The following is an 8,316-nucleotide window of genomic DNA, read 5'->3' as shown; positions in this document are numbered from 1 at the left end:
GGAGTTTAGGGCTGTTGTACATAGGGTCGCTATGAGTTGCAGGCGACTTGATGGCACATAACAACAACAACAACAGTTAATATCAATCCAATAAACAATCTTATTTTATGGTTCTTCTAAACAGAATCGCCAGTGAAAACATAGGACAAAATGAGAACTGAGGAACAGAGACTTGTATACCCATTTTCATAGAAGCATTACTCACCACAGCAAGAGCATGGAAACACCCCAAATTTCCAACCACAACTGAATAGATTGAGAAATTATGGTACATTAACATGACGAAATACTACGCAGCACTAAGGCACAATGATTTTGTAAATTACTACCTAACTTGGGAGGGACTGGAAAATATTATGCTAAGTTACCGAACTCAGACCCATAAGGGAAAATATTGTATAAGACCATTACTGTAGAACGTGTTATAAGAATCCAGTGTGGGAGTGGGGGGAGCAGAGGGGTGAGAATGGGTGGGCGGCAGTTAATCATAGGGTTACACAATTTAATGGGTGGAGCGAGAGGTGGGTGAAGCAAATGGGAAAGATCTGGTGTGAAAAAAAATGTATAAAAATTTTGCAAATAAATCACAATTTTTTTTTACTTTTTTTTAAAAAGAGAGTTTACAACGTGCACAGAGTCAGGTTCACAGACCAAGCAGGGCAGATCAAATTTGAGTGAGAACTACTATTAAAATATTTTGTTTGGGAGCTGAGAGGAGCAACATGCCTCAGCAAAGAGTAGCGTGCCTCAGTGGGGCACAGCTGACCTAGGCAGGGAACAGCTGTCCTCTGAGGGGAAGAAGCAAGCCACAGCAGAACTCACCTGCCAGGAGCAAGCAGGGAAGTGGGAATTTGAGTGAGGTACTTAGGAGAGATCACTGATGATTGCTGAACCATGTGGGACTGGTTCATCTTAACTAAGAGGGAGTGAGACAGCTGAAGCTCCACTGTGGGGGGGAGGGTAGACCCAGTTCTCAAGGGGAAAACCAATGCTTGCTGCTTTTCCACTCAGGCCTCCATGAACACTTACCCGTTGTGAGCATCTGCATGCATGTATCCTCCCTCCCGTGCACATCTGTGTATACATCCACCCAATGTGCATCCACATGTATGCCTGCTCAATCTTTTTCTGGAGCAGTGACTTCAGATCAAGAACTGGCTATCACTTCAGGCATGAAAAACTCCACCACAGCAATGTCACAAAAAGCACCCTACACAATCCCAAAGAAAGATATCACCCCAAAAAGTGACACAATGGCAATGGATTTTGTGAAGTGAGGAAGTCAGAGGGAACTTTCTGACACAGAATTTAAAAGAACAATGATTGAATTTTTCAATGGGTGAAAAATGTGAAGAATTACAGTACACTGCAAGCAAAATCCAGGAGGAGCTAAAAATAACAAGGTAAGACAAATGTGGCATTAGAAGCTCTGGAAAATCAAGAAACCACAATCAAAAATATTAGGTCCAATGTTTCAGATGCTGTCAACATGATGGAGAGATGCATGGACAGAGTTGAAGAGATGGAACACAGAACCAGTGAAATAGAAGATAGAATTGTCACCATTGATCTGCTAGAGCAAGAAGCAGAATCATAAAAGAAAGGGAAAAGCGGAAAATGTAAGAATAATGTGGGACACCATCAAGATAAATACCATGCTTATCATCAGAATCCCAGAATAGGAAGAAGCAAGTAAAGGCAGAGAAAAATTTGTGCGATTACTAGAAGAAACCTTACCAGGCACAAAGAAGAATGAGAGAATATATATTCAAGAAGCTAAGTGCACACCATATAAAATAGACCACAAAAGAGTATCATAGTCAAATTTACCAGAACAAAGATAAGGAGAGAATATTGAAAGCAGAAAGGGAGAAACAAAGAGTAACCTATAAGGGAGAACAAATAAGATTGAGTGCTGATTTCTCAGTAGAAAGCAAGAAGACAGTGGAATGGCATATATTGAATACTCAATGAACAAAACTGTCAACCAAGAATATTGTACCCAGAAAAACTGTCCATCAAATATGAATGTTGTTGTTGTTGTTATGTGATGTCCAGTTGCCTACAACTCATAGCGACCCTATGTATAACAGCCCTAAACCTTGCTCTATCCGGTGCAAGTCTCAATGTCTCCAACACACCCACACCCACTATTCCACTCACTGAATCAATATGCCTCAAAGTGGGTCTTCCTCTCCTGAGCTGTCCCTCCACCCTCCCAAGCATGACATCCCTCTCCAAGGACTGACCCTCCTTGCAACATATCCAAATTATGTCAGACAGATCTTCAGAATCCTTGCCTCCAAGGAGCAGCCTGGTTTCACCCTCTCCAGAATGAACCTGTTTGTTTTCTTAGAAGTCCATGGTATATCCAATACTCTTCTCCAGCACCACAGCTCAAAGGCATCAATTCTCCTTCTATCGTTCCTAGTCATTGTCCAGATCTCTGATGCATACCAAGTGATTACAAAGACCATAGCCTGTATCAAGCACACCTTAATCTTGAGAGTGACACCATTGCTCTTCAATACTCTGGAGAAGTCCCTAACAACAGACTTTCCCATCACATACATCTTTTAATTTTCTGGCTGCTGGTGGCAATAGTGTTGACTGTGGAGCCAAGCAAACTAAAGCAGTTAACATTTCAATCTCTTCGCCATCCATCCTGATGCTGTCAATTAGCCCAGTGGTGAGGATCTTTGTTTTATTGATTTTGAGCCTCAATTCATACTGAAGGCTGCAGTCCTTGACCTTCTGCAGCAAGCACTTCATGTCCTCTTCAGTTTCAGAAGGCAGGTTGTGTCATCTGCATAACGCAGACTGCTGATTAATCTTCCGCCAATCCTGATGCCACACTTCTCCTCTTTGAGTCAAGCCTTCTGGATAATCTGTTCGGCATATAGGTTGAAAAGGTTTGGAGATAGGACACCCTTCCCAATTTTGAACCATGCAGTGCTTCCTTGCTCTGTTCTGACAAATGCCACCTGGTCCAAGGAGAGTTTTCACATTAGCACGATCAATTGTTCTGGGATTACCATTCTTCTCAGAGTCAGCCACAGTTTATTGTGACCCACACAGTCAAATACCTTTGCATAATCAATGAAACACAGGTAGACATTCTTCTGGTACTTCCTGTTTTCAGTAAAGATCCATTCTAACATTAGCTACAAGATCCCTAGTACCACGACTCCTTCTATATTGGTGTTTTTTTTTCCTTTTTATTTTATTATTTTTGTGTGCGTGTACCGTCAAATCAGATCTGACTGGTACAGGAGGAGATTGTTCCTCCTTTCCCGGCAGAGCATCTGGTGGATTAGAACCATGAGCCTCTGGGATTGTAGTTGCAGCTCCTTACCACTAGGCCACCAGAGCTCCCCCACGACTCCTTCTAAAGCCAGCCTGCACTTATGGAAGTTCTCTGTTGATGTGCTGTTCGGGTCATTTTTTACTAATCTTCAGCTGAATCTTCCTTGCATGTGACATCAATGATATTGTTCAATAATTTCCACACTCTTCCAGTCAGTTAGCCAAATGGCTGTCTTCCAAATTTCTTGGCACAGCTTTGTGGGCACATCTAGGGCAGCATCTGTTAGTTGAAATATGTCAACTGGTATACAACCTATACCTGGGGCCTTATTTTTCTGCAAATTCCTTCAAAACAGATTGAACTTCTTCCTTCATCACCACAGGCTCTTGCTCATATGTCGTTTCATGAAATTCTTCTGTGTCGGCCAATTCATTTCAGTACACTGACTCTGTATACTCTTTCCATCTTCTTTCACTACTTCCTGGATCATTTAATATTCTGCCCATAAGCATCCATAAGTATAGCAACTTGAGGTTTGAATTTGTTCTTCATTTCCTTGAGTTAAGAAATGCTGAGCAAGTTTGGCACTTTTGACTTTCTGACTCGAGCTCCTTGCACATTTCATTGTAATATTTTACTTTGTCTTCCCACGCTGCCTTTTGAAAACTTCTGTTCAGCTCATAAATACCTTTATTTCTTCCATCTGTTTCGGCTTTGCGGCACTCTAATGCAATATTCAGAGTCTCTTCTGACATCCATTTTAGTCTTTTCTTCCTCCTCTGCCTTAGTAATGACCTTTTGTACTCTTCCTGAATGATACTCTTGATATCCTCCCACAACTCGTCTGGTCTTCGCTCATTGGTGTTCAGGTCCTCAAAACTGTTCCTGAGATGGTTCTGAAATTCAGGTGGGATAGACTCAAGGTCATATTTCGGTTCCCATGGATTTAATTTCATTTTCCTTAGCTTCAGCTTGAACTTGCATATAAGTAGTTGGTGGTCTGTTCCACAATCAGCACCTGGTGTAATTTTCACAGGTGATATTGAGCTTCTCCAGAGATTCTTTCCACAGATGTAATCAAATTGGTTCCTAAACATACCATCAGGTGAAATCCATGTTTATAACCTGCATTTATGTTTCTTATAAAACATATTTACAATGAATAAGTCGTTGATTGTGCAAAAGTCAATAATTCTATCTCCAGCTTCATTTCTGTCACCAAGTCCATGTTTTCCAACTACTGATTCTTCTCTGTTCCAACTTTTGCATTCCAGTCACCCATTACTATTAATGCATCTTGATGGCATGTTCAATCGATCTCTAACCGTACAAGTTGGTAGAAGTCTTCTATTTCCTCTTCTTTGGCTCTGGTTGTCAGTGCATATATCTGAATGATAGTGATATTGATTGGACCTCCTTTTATGTGTATGGATATTATCCTATCACTCATGATATGGTATTTAAAGACATATCTGGAAATGACTTTTTAAAAAATTTTTTTAAATTTTTATTATTTTTTGTTTGTGTACCATTAAATCTCATCTGACAGATTGTCCCTCCTTCTCCAGCAGAGCATCTGGTGGATTCAAACTGCAGCTTCTTGCCACTAGGCCACCAGAAATCACCTGGAAATGACTTTTTAACTATGAAAGCAACCCTGTTTTCCCTCACCTTTTCATCTAAGGAGTAATAGAGCATATGATTGTCTGATTCAAAATGCCCCATGCCAGTCCATTTCATCTCCGCAATATCTAGTATGTCAATATTTATGCGTTCCATTTGTTCCGTAACAATATCTAATTTTCCTACATTCATGGTTCTCAAATTTGATGTCCCAATCACTAGTCTCTGCCACCCCCTACCTCGCAGGTAAACCAGAGCTGGAAACTTTTGGGAACACACAGAAAGTACAATGTGGGATAGGAATTTTCAGAAGGGAAGAGTGATCAAGCAGAAGGGGACCTCAGCCATCCCAATCCCACAGGTAAACCGGAGCTGGAATCTATTTGGAACAAGCGTTAAGTGCCGGATGGGATAGGAATTTTCAGAAGGGAAGAGTGGGCGAGCAGAAGAGGACCTCAGCCACCCCCACCCTGTAAGTAAACCTGAGCCAGAAACCGTTGGGGCCTTCAAGCCTGCAGCCCAGAGGCCAGGAAAGCAATCTATACAACAGATCTACTGGACACATTACCCACACTTGGGAAACATTTTCACTAAACTCAAGAGAGACTGGCCAAAACATGAGAAATTATCAGCAGCTAAAGGGTTTCTAACTACAGAAGCCCATAAGGATTGAGATATAAGCTATCAGATCAAGGTCGGGACAATGGAAGATAGGTGTTGAAGGGAGTGGGTGCGAGTAGATGGGGATGCTGCTGTATGGTGGAGCAGGGAAGTAAGCGTATGAAGACACTTGTGTCAAGGGCAGGGACAGTTGGGGAAAATCTCTTTCATCTGCTTTTTCTGTAAAATGCTGTTTGTCAGATACTTCTCTAAATCTAAGCATTCAGATTAAGACAGACTAGGAAGAAGAACTGGCCATCCACTTCCGAAATAGCTGGCCTCTTAAAATCCTATGCACAACAGAACACACGTAGACTAACAGGGCAACGGAAGCAGAGCTTTCATATATGGATATATAATGAAGAGGAAGAAATAAGAAGGAGAGAGAAAAATATTACCAGAAAAACAGATCTTAAGAGAGTTTGTAAAAATAAGACAAGCACTTCAGAAAACACTGAGAGACGTCCTTCTTAGAGAAGTGGCACAGAAAGTAGGATGGACCAAAGTAACCAGCAACAACACCAAAAAGAACTCAACAAAACAACAGCAATAAAACCTTGCTTCTCAATAATCACACTGAATGTGAATGGTTTAAATGCACAATTGAAGACAAAAAGAGTAGCCGATTGAATAAACATCAATATGTTGTCTACAAGAGACACACCTGAAAAATGAAGATAAAGAAAGACTAAAAATAAAAAGGTGGGAATAAATATACCAAGTAATTGGCAAACAAAAAAAAAGCAGGAATAACAATTTAATCTCTGATAAAATAAATTTCCATGCAAAACTATCACAAAGGACCAGAAAGGTCACTACATAATAATTAAAGGGTCAACAGAACAAACAGACATAACAATAATAAATATCTATGCACCAAATAAAAGGCCAGCAAAATATATACAACAAACATTAACAACATTGAAAAAGGAAATAGACAACACAACTATAGTAGCTGGAGACTTCAGTACAACAATTTCAAGAAACGAATGGATAGAGAAGCTGTGGTAGAGTCACACAATGGAATACTATGCTGCATTGAAAAACAAGGAACTCATGCAATATTATTCAAAATGGGTGACACTGGAGGACATTATGCTGAGTGAGGTATCTCAGTCACTAAAGGACAAATAATGCATGGTGCTACTGTTGTAAAACAGGACTGACCTTGCGGTTGGGGAGAGACTGAGAAAGATGGGTTCAATAATGTATACTGCATTGAAACTGACGAGGGAGAAAACAGTTTAAAAGGGATATGATTAGGTACTTTTGTCATGACAGGAGTCTAGAGCGAAGGCTACATGGTAGAGTGGACCTGGGGGAGGGTTTTTAAAACAATGAAAGAATTCATCTTTTATTTTTACAAGAGGGTAGTGTAGTAGGGGGGAGGAGGGTTGGCAGGGGAGAAAAGTACAACAGTGAATGAATGTAAATCCAAAGTCTAGGTAAATTTTTACCGAAATTAGTAATAAATAAAAAAAACCCAAACTTTACTACAAGAAACAAAAGGAGATCTGGAGAAATGGAAGAATATACCTTGCTCATGGATGGGAAGACTCAACATTGTGAAAATGACAATACTACCAAAGGCAATTTATACATTCAATGCAATCCCAATACAAATGCAAATACCAATTCCATTCTTCAATAAGATGGAAAAGGCAGTCTCGAATCTCATTTGGAATGGAAAGAGGCCCCAAAAACTATCTGCAGAAAACTCAAGCAAGATCCACACTTCACTCCATATACAAAAACCAACTCAAAGTGGATCATGGACTTAGGACAATACCAAGGACAATATATTTCATTAAAGAAAAGCTTGGAAGAACTCAGGAAGTCCTAATCCACAACATAAACAGTCTGCAAAGCATTCTGAAAAATCAACTAGCAGGAGAAAATAAAAGAGATGAATGGGATCTTCTAAGACTCAAATCCCTATGCACATCCAAAAACTTCTCCAACAGGGTAAAAAAGGAAGCCACAGACTAGGAAAAAAATATTTGGTAATGATATGTCAGGCAAGGAAGGGACTTACATTTAGAATTTATAAAATACTTGAGCACCACAAAAGATAAACAACCCAACTGAAAAATGGGCACAGGATATGAACAGACACTTCATCAAAGAAGACCTTCAGATGGAAAACAAACACATGAAGAAATGTTCAAAATTCCTAGCTCTAAGACAGATGCAAATCAAAACAACTATGAGCTATCATCTCACCCTAGAAAGAATAGCAAAATTTAACAAAACAGCAAACAAGAAATGCTGCCAAAGTTGTGGAGAAACAAACCCTTATTCACTGTTGGTGGGAGTGTAAAATGGTACAACCACTATGGAAGGTAATATGGCGCTCTCTACTACTGGGAATATACCCTAAAGAAACCAAAACTGCCACTCAAGCAGATATATGCTCACCCATGTTTATTGAAGCTTTGTTAACAAAGAGTTGGAGACAACTCAAGGCCCATCAACAAATGAATGGCTAGGAAAGCTGTGGGATATTCACACAATGGAATACTATGCTGCTGCATTGAGAAAGAAGGAACTCATGAAATATTATACAAAATGGGTGACCCTGGAGGACATTATGCTGAGTGAAACATCTCAGTCACAAAAATGACAAATACTATATGAGGAGAATTGTGGCATCAGGATTGGTGGAAGATCTATTAACAATCTCCGTTATGCAGATGACACAACCCTGCTTGCTGAAACTGAGGAGG

General features: G+C 40.1%; 1 protein-coding gene across 1 annotated transcript in view; it reads right to left on the bottom strand.

The window, feature by feature from the left end:
* AGTPBP1 (ATP/GTP binding protein 1) overlaps positions 1 to 8,316 on the bottom strand; it is a 273,980-nt gene that overhangs the window by 60,354 nt on the left and 205,310 nt on the right. The gene's annotated exons all lie outside the window — the stretch shown is intronic.

Source organism: Elephantulus edwardii, unplaced genomic scaffold (assembly GCF_000299155.1).
Source record: "Elephantulus edwardii isolate Elephantulus edwardi_28Jun2011 unplaced genomic scaffold, EleEdw1.0 scaffold00298, whole genome shotgun sequence".
Lineage (NCBI taxonomy): Eukaryota > Metazoa > Chordata > Mammalia > Macroscelidea > Macroscelididae > Elephantulus > Elephantulus edwardii.
The sequence above is the reverse complement of the archived record's forward strand: the minus strand, read 5'-3'. Positions and strand labels throughout refer to the sequence as shown.